The following is a 14621-nucleotide window of genomic DNA, read 5'->3' as shown; positions in this document are numbered from 1 at the left end:
TAGCTTTTAAGGTAGGTTTAGTACAGGCTGAGACATCACAGGTCTCATAAATCACAAGAGCCAGGCCTCAGGGAACTCACATTCCTGCCCTGGAAAGGGAGGTAGTTTCTGCGGGCCCTGCCCTGCATGCCGCTTTGTGATGGGGTGTCCCCACTGCACCTGCACTATGATCCCCTGGGGACCCACACCTCTCCCTGCTCCTACGTGTTCCCTGCTCCTACGTGTTCCCAGCTCCAGCAGAGATGGCCAGAGTCACCTGTCTTAGCACCTGGTCATCTGGCTCCAGTCAAGACCTCCCAGTGACTCTCCTGGATGTCTAACCTAGTCACTCAGCCTGGGGCACGGCCTCTCATCTTGGACCAGCTCTGTCACTGCAAGTCAAGGCTACAGCAGGCCGGAGGATGGCTCCCCATGGGGTCACAAGCTGACGCTCAGTATCTTCACAGTTATGGAGGATCATCTGGGTCTTGTTCTCCTACACCTTGTCACCAAAGGGACTTGGTGACCCACTGGCAGCAGTACACTGAGCGACAGAATCACCCATCGCACACACTTCCTTTGGACGGGGAATTGTATACCACAAAGCCTCTCTCTCTGCATTTTTACTTCATTTCTCATATTAACTGTCAGGGGTCTCAGTGAGGAACTGCCATTCCCACTTTGAGGAGAAAACGGCCCCCCAAACTCTTGATAACGTGTGTGTTGTCTAGTGGTGGTGTTTGAGCTGACATAAATGGACAGACCATACTCGATGTTTCCCCATAGATCTTTACCTGGTGTATAGCTGCTGGCCAGATGGGCTGTTGGGGGATTTCTTCAATGCACTCAAGATGGGACCCAGAAAGAGAGAGATGACAGCCTTGCTCCTGCCCAGCTATCCTTCATGCTGTTGAGGACTATCCTTGGAGACAAATGGCCACCATCTTCAGAAGTTCGGCTGGGTCTGCCCCCAAAGGATCGTCAATGCTGAGCTTGTTGGCTGTTTCCCTCCCCCGTGGAAGGAAGGAGAGGGTCATGGGCCTCCTGCCTGCATATCTAGCCATCTCCCAGCCAGTTGTATGCAATCCCGCCCTAATTGCATGTGACCTAAGGGTTTTGGAGAGAGGCTAGGGTATATGGGATTCTGGAAGGACTAGGGTAGGGGTACCATCTGTGTGGCCATGGTGAGTTATCCATGCTGGGTGCAGACCTTGGCCTGTAACCTCTCTGCTCATGACCCTGATAAACTCATGGGTTCCCTGGGGTGAACTTCAGTAGACTTGTACCTCAGTTTGTTATTGGGACCTGAGAAGGAGGGCAGACATTATTTGTATGCCCTGCCCCCTTTGGGAAGGAATTTTATCATAAGCACAGAAAAGGGATAATTGTTTTTGTTTTGTTTTGTTTTGTTTCCCAAAGAGCAAATCTGACAGTATCCCACTGCTTTTCCTGGGACCCTGGGCTCTGGCTTTATGTAGACTTTACAAGCTCGGATCCTACAACCACCCTCCATGTTTGGTGTTAGGATTCTGCACACAGACGTCAAAGATGAGCCTGGAGAACCTTTGGGAAATCCCATCGGAGGTTGCAAAGACAGATCCTGGCTTCAGAACTCTTCTGTGCTGAGCCCATTGATTCTTGCCACTTTTCTGTCCTCTCCAGTCCATAGTGGGTTTGGTAATACCCCTACTCCCCCGGAACAGATGCCCAAGTCCTGACCCCTGGGACTTGTCATGTTTGGAATGGGATAAGGGCGGGTGTGACCAAGTTAAGGGGGGTGTCACTGGACTAGGATGGGCTGTCGTCGGCCGTGTGAAGACCTAGGACTCGGGGAAGGTGAAGGCAGGGATGAGAGTGATTCAACATTCTGAGGAATGCCACCGGCTGCTGGATACCACTGGAGGCCAGGAAGGGACAAGAAAGAACCCTTCCCAGAGCCTCCAAAGGGAGCAGGACCCTGCCAAGCCCCTTAATTAGGACTCTGACCTCCCAACTGTGAGAGCACACCTCTACCATTTGACAGTAGCTGACCATGAGGGTTTATTATGATGCCCTATGTGCTGCGGTAGGGTGTAGTACTCTCTCTTTCCTTTTGTGGTATTCAGGATTGAGTCCAGAGCCTTGTATATGCTAGGGCAGTACTTACCACTGAGCTCTACCCCACTGCTCCCGGGTGCAGGGCATGGGGGGGCGGGAGAGCTGTTTGTTTGTTTTGTTTTGAGACAGTCCCATTAAGTTGCTCAGACTGGCCTTAAACAAAGTCTTCCCGTCTCGGTCTTCAGAGTGGCTGGGGTTACAGACTTGCATTACCAACTCTGCTATGCAATCTCATCTTGCAATCTCGTCTTGCAGCATGAGAGCATGGGCCATGCAGAGGTTGGGGACTGGGGTTCAGTGCTGTCGGCACACGGGAGGGGCTGAGAAGGTCCACAGCCAGGAAGGCCACTCAGCACCCTTTCAGCCAGTGTTTCCTAAGCTAACTTGACCTGGGAGCCCCTTTCTCACAGAACGCCAGTCAGTCAGAGTGGAGCACACTTGGAGAAATGCCGTCCAGCACCATCAGGCATTCCTGCTGCTTCCGGCCCTGCCACTTCCTGACTGAACGTGCTTGACTTATTCTTCACTTCTGACAGTCCCCGTCACTCTCATCAACTCTGAGACATGAAAGACCTCAAGACGGTTAATTATTATAGAAACGGCTTTGAAACTGCCATTCACAGTGAGCCGTGAGCAAGGTGGTAAGATTTAGTATCAGGCCGAGCCCAGGGGCAAAAATAGCAGAGGCAGATGTGCGGGCCCAAGCTGGTTCATCTGGTGTAATGAGATGATTGGGATGTGGAACAGCTTGCTAGGAGCATCTGCTAACGGCATCCCTGAAGCCTTCAATCACTACTTAGGGACGTTCATTTGTGTTCCTTGACCCTCCACCCCACCATGTGTCCCTACTACTCTTTTCTGTCCCCCTGGATGTCCTCCTTTGAGGCATTGACACCTCACAGTGAAATGAGGGCCTTATGGCCATGTTCACATCTGCTTCTGAGTGTCTCATGAGTGTCCCTTTGCTGTGTGCCAGCCCCCGAAGGTCCAGGGCAGTGTCTGTGGAAACCTGAGCACCCCTGGAGCCAGCCTGTGTAGTGCTTGGAATCTGCAGCAGCCTCGGGCTCTTGCAAAAGTTTCCTCCAAGACACGCCATAATGTCTGCATCGGTTTGCACCATTTGATTAGTGTTCTGGCTGTCACATCCCATTTTGGACTTGGCTTGAGGCTGTGAAGAAGGTCAGGGCTTCAGTGATGGCATACACGCTGTTTCAGGCTAGGCTGTGATGTGCAGGGCGGAGCTGACTACAGCCAGGACGCAGGCAGGCAGCTTTGCTGCATGACTGAGTCTCTGAAGACGCACGTCAGTGGTAAAGGCTGCTGCCCTGACCAGCTTGGCTTCTCAGTTCTGTGAGTTTCCTCGGGCCAGGCCCAACTTATCCAGAACAATAGATTCTGGGTTGGATGGGTAGAGGACATGGCAACTCTAATCCACCCCACCTAGCCCTGGTTTGAAGCTTTCTAAATATTTTCCTCATGCGTCGGCAGCATACAGCTTCTGTTAATAGTGAGCAGGATGGTGGCAACATCCTTACTTTAAGTAAGAGAGATCTGAGACTTGGAAGTGTCTTTCTTTGGCTAAAATTACAGGTTTGGTATTTTTGGCTACCAGACTAGTCTGGTTCATAAATTTGATGATGTAAGAAAGGCTCAGGGTTGATCATTTTTCTTCTTTTCTCTCTCTCTCTCTCTTTCTTCCTTTCTTTTTTGTTTGTCTCATATTTATTGTGCTTCAGGAAGCATATTTAGACCTTTATGTGAATCACATCTCATTGTTCTTATCTAGTCCCTCTACTAACTCTGCAACGGCAACATTATCCCCATTTTCTGGATTAGGAAATGGAGATGCAGGAGCTGGGTAACTCCTGAACGTAACAAGAGTAACAGGACAGAGCCAGGATTCAAACCCAGCACTGATGGTGGCTGATGGCCAAGTTCTGTTTTGAACTGAATTTTCTGATTTTGCCAAGCATCTAGCTGATACCTGGTATCAGGCAGACTAGAATGTTTTTGTGTCTTGGCTGTCTGCACATTTGGTAGAGCTGAGGGTGGCTTTGATATGAGCAGGTGCCGTCAGCATGGCTAGAGCAGACTTGTTGGCTGCCAGGCACTCTGGGTGGCATGCAGATGAGATTCATGGGGAGCTGTCCTGTGGCCTGTCCAGCTTTGTAGAGAATGGGCTGCTGCCTCCAGATGGTTCCTTTCACTGTCACCACCGTGGAGCAGTGAGAGGTTCACCCTGCTGTGGTGTGGGGCTTCGGCCATGAGTTTTGGTTCCTGGCTCTGCCGAGTGGAGGCATTAACATTTATCTCATGAGCCACTGTGAGGTGTCCGGGATGAGACGAGCAAAGTGATTAATACCTGGTAAAGTGCCTTCTAGGCTTGATGACGGTGACCGTAAGGAGGACAATGGTAGTGACAGTGCGTGTGTCAGGTCCCAGACCATTCCAGGCTGTGCACTAGACAGAATCATTTGGAACCTGCCTAACACACCAACATAAAACTGTCCACGCAGGAAGTGAGTCTGCCCTGGTCTCTCAGTGTCGCAGCCATCTCTGAGCCCACCTGCTCGGAGACAGTTTGCCTACAGAGGGAAGCCGGAGCCTTCCTCTCTGGAAGGTAGAGCCAGGCTATCACAGGACACGGGGAATGCCAGCAGTTTCTGACAGATGCCTGGTCTCTGTGGTAAAGTCTCTCAGCTGGCCCTACAGTGGCTGGCGGAAGTTGCTTTTGAGGGTGAGCAGGCCTGGCTGGTGCAGGTGTGTTTGAGATGCAGCTTCCCACCTTCATTCTCAGAAGTCACTTTCTTTGAACGACTGCTGCCCTTTCTTTCCAAGCCTCTCTGTGAGAGGCTGCCCAGCCTCTGAGGCCAGAGCCTTGCCCGTCACACCTGTCACCTGAGTAAATATGGTTGTTCCTGGGGCAGGTTCTGCAGGGTGGTGACTGGCTAAGGACCGGGCAACCAAGAAGAAGAGGGAAGTTGTGAGCCTCCAGGGCCCTGGAGATTTGTGCCAGGCATTGCTGTGCCCTCTCTGCTCTAAGGCTTCAAGAGGTCCAGACATCTGCCCTGCAGCTACATGTGGACTCTATGACAAAATGAAACTATCCCCAGGCTCCACTCAGGTCCTCCTGCTGTAGCTTGTCTGTGAGTTTGGTAAGATGCTTAAGTCCTCAAATCTTTAGTTGTACCATCTGTAAGCTGGGTGAGCAACATCCCTTGCCTCGAAGGACTAAGGGTATGAGATGCTCTTGGCACCAGCCTGGAATGTAATGACGAGCATTCAGTGCTCCCAGCAACAGTCTGCACATCACTGTTCTGTTGAGAAGCCCCCATTTGCAGGAAAGGGACAAGCATAGGGACAACCCCAGGCCCCAAAGGTCCACAGACCTGCCCCCTGCTGACCTTTGGGCATAGTTTCCCTCCTGTTCACCTACCTAGCTCACCTCAGGCCCTAAGCCTAAGCCCTCAGCAGCCTCTTCACTCAACTGTGTGGTCAACCCTCTACCCAGGGGCCTCTTCCGGGCTTCTGGGTCTCCTCTTCCCATGTCCCTTCATCCACAAGCACATCCTCTGCCCTGGAGCCTGGCCACTCCCTCTGGCCCCCTGCCACCAGCTGGGTCCAAATTGTCTTTAGCACCTGCCTTGAAAATCACGTGGTCCCTGGTCAAGTTCTTTCTGGAAGGCTCCTGTACACACTGCACACTGGTGATGTATAGCATTCCTTTCCTCCTGTTAGAGAAACATAAACTCCTGGGGGGCGGGCTTTGAAGTCCCTCATGCTGGGCACTGCATACACCCCTCGCCATCCTGGTTCCTCATCCTGTCTCCTGGCTTCATTCCCATTTCTCACCCACCCCCAGCCCCCAAGGACACCCCTCAGTACATTTGCACCTGCAGTTCACCTGGAACCCTTCCTCCACCCCCATGGTTGATTGCTGTCCCTTAGGTCTGTTCATGTCACCTCGCCATAGCGGCGTCTCCACGACCCTCTTAGCTCAAGTGGGTCCCCGCCCCTTGCTCCCATTGGTCTGTTTCGTAGCTGTCTCCATCTGAAATGGTCTCAAGAATTCATTGTTAGTTTTGTCTGCTTCCCCTCAGCTCATGTGTGAATTCATGAAACCAGGGCCCACGATGGCTTTGTTTGCTGCTGGACATGTGAAGGCTTCCTGGTCTGAAAAAAATCACAGTAAATATGTGTTTGCATGTTGAGTGAGGAGGGCAGGGTATGGCCAGTCAAGGCTTCTGTGTCTTGCAGACAAGGCCATGCACACCCCAGCAAAATTCAAGGAGCATTATAACCACTCCTGTGTGCTCATTGTGCTCATCTCTTTCGCTAGCTGCTGTCCTTCGTCTGTCTGTTCACCTCACTCACTCAGGAGGGTTATCCCAAGGCTAACACAGGGACTGTGTGTGTGGTGGGTGGGTGGTGGGTAGCTTAGAATTATTCCCTGCAAAGTATTTCCCAGAGTGTCCCGGTTTCTCTCCTTCTGCTCTGCACCCCGAGTCTTCCAGGCTGTGTCTGCTCTCCTTAAGATTATCCCTCGCAGAGGATCGCTGAACACTCCCCCGGAGGTCCAGATGGCTGAGATTTATGGTCACTGAGAGACAGGAGTTCATTCTGGATTGGAATGGTGGGTGGGGCCTGGCTATCAGACAGGCAGAGATGACCAAGCTGTCCCAAGGTGGCGTGGTCACAGCTGGGCTGGACCCTGTGTTGCTGCTGGGTGCTCTGGGAGAGTGGGGCTTGGATGGGGGCCGTGGAAGGAATGCTTCCTGAGTCAGCCAGGCCTCGGGGTGCTTTGGGGAGAGCTAAATGACTCTTGAGAATCACCCCTCATGACTTCTGGTGGAAAAACACCAGCGTCAGCCCTTCTGAATACCAGCGGGTGGGTGGGCCATCTCTGTGAAACTAGATGGTCATGGACACAATGGCCAGATAGGCTCACATCCCAGGCCCTTACCTCTGCTATAAAACATGACTTTACTCCGTCTGAAGTTCACAGAATACAATTGTGCTGGCAGGTTTTCTTCAGGTTGTGTAGCTTTGGCCAAGCTTCTTGTGCTGTTGTTAAAGATGGAAATCCATTCTGAGGAGAAAATGACACGAAGCAGACTTTGTAGCTTAAGTTTTCCTGCCTGGCCCACAGTCAGGACAAATCTCTGTCACCCGCCAGTCCCACAGCCTCTCAAACCCGACCAAGTAAACACAGAGACTTATATTGCTTACAAACTGTATGGCCATGGCAGGCTTCTTGCTAACTGTTCTTATATCTTAAATTAATCCATTTCCATAAATCTATATCTTGCCACATGGCTCGTGGATTACCGGCATCTTCACATGCTGTTTCTCATCGTGGCGGCTGGCAGTGTCTCTCTGACTCAGCCTTCTACTTCCCAGCTTTATTCTCCTCCTTGTCCCGCCTACACTTCCTGCCCAGCCAATGGCCAATCAGTGTTTTATTTATTGACTAATTAGCAACACATTTGCCATACAGAACATCCCACAGCAAGACTTTGCCTCACAGATTGAAATCTGTACCCAAACTGACCACACTCTCTGACAGTGACACCAAGATGCCCCAGCCCCTGAGTGGGAGCCACCAGTACTGCCACTGTGTCTGGGCTGTGGGTCACTGCCCAGAAAGAAGCTGGACTCTAACTGAGCTCCTGGACATGGGCCCTATGTTCTAGACCAACTCTCTGACCAGATTTCCTACTAATTTGTATGAGAAGATTTGGAGAGTCCCTGCTTAAGGTCAGATACTCCTTTGGGGACCAGGAAACTCAGGAGAGAACTTGCTACAAATCCAGATTCTTGGAGCTGGGTAGATGGCTCTGCAGAGTACTTACTGCTCTTGCAAAGGACCCAGGTTCAGTTCCCAGAACCCACATTTGGTACTCATAACAAGCTATAACTCAGCCTTAGGGGACCTGACACCCTCTTCTGGCCTCTGCAGGTACTGCACATGGTGCACATAAAGTCACGAAGCCATACACACATCCACATAAAAGAAATAAAACAAATCTAGACTCTTGGGCCTCACCCCAAAGCACATATAGCCAAGGTGTTGACCTGAAGAGTTTGTTCATTCCTGTGGCATAAATACTGAGAGCATGGCCAATTTAAAGCTTGCCAGGCAATGATGTTGAACACATTGGGGAATAAATGTGTCACCGCTAGCAAGGCTGGCACAGGCTAGCTTCCACACCCCACCACAGGCCCCCTCTGTTCTGAGCTCTAACTTGGCTGCTGCCTGAGCAGGTGCTGGCAGGCACTTCAATGTGAGCAGCATTGGTTACTCCCTCCTGCTGCAAGGGGAGGGTGGGGTATTCGACCAGACTTCGTCATTGAAAAGTTCATGTTTGAGAACACACATGGGGAAATAGCTCAGTCAGTAGAGTACTAGCTGGGGAAACATGGGGGTCCAGGTTTGATTCCCAGGATCTATGTAAAAATGCTCCCTGTAAAACAAGTGCCGGGGAGGTAGTAACGGGAGGCTCTTGGGAACTTGCTGACCAGCTAGTCCAGCGGAATCAGCAAACTCCAAATTCAGTTGAGACTTGCCTCAAAAACTGTGACAGTGATTAAGGATGGACGATATCTGACTTCTGGCCTCAATAGTCATGCACATGCATACACACAGACATAAAAAAAAAAAATCACACTAAAGGTCTCCTGTTTGTGTTAGGAACATTCATGGGTATCCTGTGGTACATGCAGCCCATGGGCAGGCCATGTGTACCATAGCTACGCAGGAAATGACTGTGACCTCCAATTATAGCCCCTGAAAACCCCAGCCAGAAATGATTATCAAAGGCAGAGAAGGCTCAACACACTAACATTTCCCACTGGCTGTGAGCCACACGGGAGGGCATAGTGCTCTGAAGACACTGCTATCGCCTGCCTGCTTCTGGGATTGTTCTTTTTAACGTTTTGGTCAGTGGCGAAAGCATAGTTGTGTCAGGAAACAAGCGTGGTTCTCAGAGCCAACTGTGGGAATCGAACGCCTGTGCTGCCACTCGAGGGGATCTGTGTGACCTTGGGTCAGTTCCCCAACCACCCTGCTTCTCAGGAAGACTGTGAATTAAGCATTTTTCATGTGCCTGGGATAAGTGTGGAAGAGAAAAGCAGTCAAATGAACAGGGAGCAAACTCCTGACTACTCCTGGGAAGCCATCTTTATTCTAGGAGCCAGGAAGCTAGCTCCCTGGGAAAGTAGTCTCGCTCCCACAGGTGAGGAAGTATGGCTTTCATGATGGTGAATTTCACCATCTAGCCCCCGGGTGGTCTTTTCTACATAAGGAAATGTCAAATTTCTTTCTATAAAACCCCTCATGTGGATTTTTTGTTTGTTTGTTTGTTTTTATTTGAGACAGGGTTTCTCTGTAGCTTTGGAGCCTTTCCTGGAACTTGCTCTGTAGACCAGGCTGGACTTGAACTCACAGAGATCCGCCTGGCTCTGCCTCCCGAGTGCTGGGATTAAAGGTGTGCGCCACCACTGCCCGGCTGTGGATTTTTTTTTTAATCTGGACGAATTTCTTGACTTACTTAAGATGTAAGGTAGCTCCTCCTAACCTTCCTCCAGTGACCACCTTCTCATTGTGTTAGGATGAAGCTAGGCTCTACCTCTCCAGACTCTCTTCACTCTCAAACTCCCCAGACCTGTGAGACAATAAGTTTCTGTCCATTAGACAAGTGTAACACTGTGTGTGTGGAGTGCTCACATACAATCTGTAGGCATATCCAACAAGTATGGAAAGTTCAAAGATGCTGGAGCCACAAGCCCCTAAGTTCGCAGTGAGGGTGCCCTGTAGGACAGGGACCCTGTGGATCTCCCCGGAGTGACAGACACAGATGACTGAGCAACAAAGGCTTGGACGCACACCCACTTAGGTGAGAATTTTACTGTTTTGAGGTTTGTGACAATTGGGAAAAAACAAACAAAAAACCCAGAGATGAACTTCATAGTTTACCAAAATATGCACACCCGAGAGGCCATTTGTGGTTGACGTAGATGTGGAGATGCCCAGGTAAATGGTGGCTGCATACAGTTTACGGTAGAGGACAGCCACTGTGCAACCTGTAGCAGGAATCTTAAAAGTTCTTATTAATAAAATCAAGCCTGAGCCAGGTATTGGGGTGAACGCTGGATGATCAGAGAAACAGAACAAGCCACAGCCACCTCACCTTGCCAATTTCTCAGCTGATCCTGTTTCCTCAGACTGGATGCCTCTGAGTCCTCATCCAGAATGAATCTCAGCTGAACTGTGCTGCTTCAAAGCCTGAAACCCTAACCAGCTAAAAGCTTCTAGTTTCTGGTCTTCACACCTTATATATCTTTCTGTTTTTGCCATCACTCCCTGGGATTAAAGGCTCACTTCTTGGGATTAAAGGCGTGTGTCACATGCCTGGCCGTTTCCAGTGTGGCCTTGAACTCACAGAGATCCGGATGGATTTCTGCCTCTGGAATGCTAGGATTAAAGGCGTGTGTGCCACCATTTTCTAGCCTTTGTATCTAGTGGCTGTTCTGTCTCTGACCCCAGATAAGTTTATTAGGGTGCACAATATTTTGGGGAACACAATACCACCACAGCAACCTGTCTGTAACTGCTGCCACCAGCTCACATGCTGCAAGTCTCTGCTTAAAATGCCACCACCAGTGCTGACCATCCCTGCAAGGGCTCACTACCCTGTACATAGTGTACACGGCACACTAAATCAACTGTGTCATCACCAAGGCTTCTAGGGAATAGCCAGCTACTAGTGGGGTGTTTTTGACCAATGGAACACTTATGTAAATATTCAGATGGATGTGTTTGAGGGGGATGAGGTCAGCAGCCACACTCGGTGTGGTTCAAAGGTCAAATGTGGACCACTGATATTTTTGTTAAAGCAGCTAGCGTTAGAAAATCCTAAGGCACTGTATAAGCACAATGCCCTTTAGTGAGCCTGGGAACTGCTCAAAGAAGTGTTCTAGAGTCAGTAATATTCCAGAACTGCTAAGCTGAGGCGCTGGACTCTTGTGGTACTGCCATTATTATGGGCGTAGCAGGAAAGAGGCCAGCAGATTCAAATATGAACCGTAACTTCAAAAGATGGGTTCTGCATCATGGAGTGCTGTTCATAGGCAAGGCTGTGTGTGGCCAACACCCAGAAATGTTAGAAACTGCATATAGAGATGTCCCTTCCAAGCCACATGAGGCACCTGGGCTAGTTTAAGGATCAAAGGCTTTTCCATTGTCCTTCACTCTCACCTGCTCTTCGTGCTGAGGAGTTCGAGGGGCAGAGGTGAAGCCTTGCAGAGAGCTGCTGTCATTTCCTGTCTTTGTGGGCTGTTAGTGTCTCCTGGCTGTGGGAAAAGAATTTCAAACTTTCCAAGGATCTGCCTCACAGGTGACTTTGGGCCTCATGTGTTGGCACAAACTAACCAAAAGCATTTTCAGGGTGCCTTGTGACTTGTCGTATTCATGTTTGGAGGGAATAAAGGGCACTGGAAAGAGGCCTTGAGAGGTGGGGTTCCCACAGGTTCCCCCTTCCATCTACATCATCCTTCTTTCTTCCTACAGGCCCAGGGGTGCATGAGACGTAAACATGAAAACAGGAATCTGCTTTCAAATTGCTGCTGGCCCCCCCAGTCTTCACCTCAGGTCAGAATTGCTTGTGCCTTTATGTGTTTTTTCTCATTGCCTGGACTATGCCTTTTAGCCCTTGGGATGGGTACCCCAAGACTGTATTCTCTCTTGGCCACTGTCACACCCTGGTGGCTTTCATGTGCCTATGTCTTTCCTGTCCATTTCCACTGCTGTCACTTCTGAAACCTCTGGGCTTCCTCCCCTGGACCACTGTAGGTCCTCACTGGCTCCCCTGCCCCTGCCGTCGCCTTCTGAAGTGTAGTTCCCAACTCCTCACAAGTCGCTTGAAAAGTTTGCCTCTCTTTGTTAGCCTTGACCCTGAATTGTCTGTAAGAATCTGAGTGTTCTTTGTTCCAAAGTTTTCTCATTGTTTTCTTTCCAATTGTAGAAAACATCTCCCGCCAGGCACACCCTACTGTTTTTGTGAAAATTATAGCCTGAAAATAACTGCTTAAGTCAACTGCCAGGCGAGGTGCTCTCTGCAGAGGGATGATTCCAGCTGCTGACAGTTTGTGGGCTTTATTTTGGGAACAGAGTTCATCAAGGAAAGCACAGGATATTCAGGTGCCCTCACCCCCCATTTGTAGCAGATAGCACGAGAGTGTCTCTGAGTGGGCTTCTGCTTTTGAGTCAGAAGAGAAAGAGCTTGAGGAAGAGTCCGGACTCCAGCTGTGCCCTCACCTGGCTGCAGTCCCTGCGTTGGGTTCATGTTTGAAGCATTGACAGTATCGTTCCCTTGTTCAGCTGGATGAGACCCATCAAAAGATTGGGGTGCCAAAAGATGTTGTTCAAGATTTGTGCTCAGGCTGTGCCTGCCCCTCGCACCTGGACAACTTGCCTCCCCAGGAAGCATTTCAGATTCCACTGAGAAGATTGTGAAGCATTTTTATCTACCCCATGTCTCATCTGAAAAACAGAATGTCCATGTATAGACCCATATATCACTCTGTCTGTCTGTCCGTCCTCTCTCTCTAGCTTTCTCTGTATAGCTAATTGCAGGATCTATACCTAGACAGACAGGTAGAGAAGATATACAGCCCACCCTCAAGAGCCTAGTTGCCTACTCTCAGGAATTTATGTTCCTCTCCCATCAAATCCTGCAATTAGGTAGCTAATTGGATCAACTGAGTTATATTTTAGGTTTAATGAACAGCAGTTGCTCAGCATTAGCCCAATAACTTACTATCCAAAGTGTGACATTAACAGATACCTGACAGTGGCAGTCCCTGGAGAGCTGGCTGAAAATACAGGCTCAGCCTAGACCTGCTGACCAGATGTGCAAGATCCTGATCGTTTCGGATGCACGCTGCAGTGTGGAGAGCGTTAACCTAGACTGTGTAATTTACCCTTCTCACTAGCATAATTACTTTTGATGCTAGGCATTTAATGTTGCCAGTAGTTTGGCATTTCACATTTTACAAAGCTTTTTCAAAACTAGGAACTGGTGTGGTTCATTTGAGCCACTGGACTGAGCTTCTGGAAATACTTGGGGCTCAGCAGATCCCTCCAGGGCAACTTGCTCAGGCCTGGCTTCTAATAGCTGCTTAATTAATAGCTGTAGTAAGACAGAAGTGCAGAGTGAGCCCCTGAGGGAGACCATCTACCTTGTGAACATGAAAAGGTTAAGGCTCCAGTAGACCAAGAAGGGTTTGGCTCATAGTGGTAGGACGTTCCTTACCCTCTAGGCCCAGGTTCTGACTTGGCATATCTCTTAGTGACTAAAGTGATCATCTTTGGGATTAGATACCTTCTGACACGCTACAGCAGGGAAATTTGTGGGTCTCCTCTTCTGCAATCTTCTTTGGACTGCAGTGAGGTCCTGTATAGAATGGAGCGGAGAGCGGGGCCACTTGGCACAGCCCAATCCTACCTCCATCCTGCAGCCACAGGCCCACCTGCCCCCACATGCCTCCGGGGAGAGTTGTCAGGCATGGGGAGCCATGCAGTGAGACAGGCTGAACACCTGCTGCTCATCCCCCAGCACTACCTCCCCAGGACCCAGTCTGAAGAAGCAGCCACAAAGGCCCGCAGAAGGGCTGTGAGGCAAGGCTTATCCATAATGGTTTCCGGGTTGTGGGCTTGTGAAGTTGGAGCTATTTCCCCTGGCTCCCCATCCCGCAGGCGTTGGGTCCTGGCCATCCACCTGGAGCTGGTTAGATGTGTTCTGAATACAGAGAGATGCATTAGCAGAGGAGTGCTTGCCTCCACAGAGGCCACCAGCTGGGCATGATAATCAGGAAGGGCAGGGTGTCTGCGTAGGGGAACCTGGACCACAGGAATGCTCCAAGCCTCCCCTGAGAGCCACAGGAAGACAGGCAGATGAGGCATCTTCCTTTCCATAAATTCCTCAGCTCCTTGCCTGGCCTTGGAAAAAATCTTCTTTGGGGCTTGGAGGCCGGAAGGGCAGAGGTCTCTCCATGCAGACCCTCTGCCATCTCCCACACTCCTGGCCGCTCATCAATGCTGCTCTGCAATGGACCCAGCTCAGAGAAGGCAACCTCTGCCTGCCATCTCTGGCTTTCGAGGGTAGCTTGCTGCAGTGAGGCCAGCCAGGTACAGGGCAGCTTGGTGCAGTTGAGCTCAGGGTACATCTTTACCCACATCCCGTCTTAGATCCTCTGGCAGGAAACACAGGCGGGCAAAGGTGATAGACACTCTGAGTGCTTCTTCTCTTGGGCTTTCTTCTAGACATGTCCATATTTGAAGTCATTCCGTCTTCTAGCCCTAGGAGGTAGTAAAGTCCCACCATGGATCATGCTTCACAGATGGTGCTAAGGAAGCACAATTGCCTGGTGATCGCCAGAGGCCACAATGCTGGTGCGTGGGAAGGCCTTTGCAGCCACCTGCTGGGGTTCCAAAGGGAAAGGCTGCATGGCCTGTATAGGGTACAAGAGGACCTAGGCAAAGAGGA

This window comes from Peromyscus californicus, unplaced genomic scaffold (assembly GCF_007827085.1).
Source record: "Peromyscus californicus insignis strain IS unplaced genomic scaffold, ASM782708v3 Scaffold_8__1_contigs__length_139910024, whole genome shotgun sequence".
NCBI classification, from domain to species: domain Eukaryota; kingdom Metazoa; phylum Chordata; class Mammalia; order Rodentia; family Cricetidae; genus Peromyscus; species Peromyscus californicus.
This window is presented reverse-complemented; position numbering follows the sequence as displayed.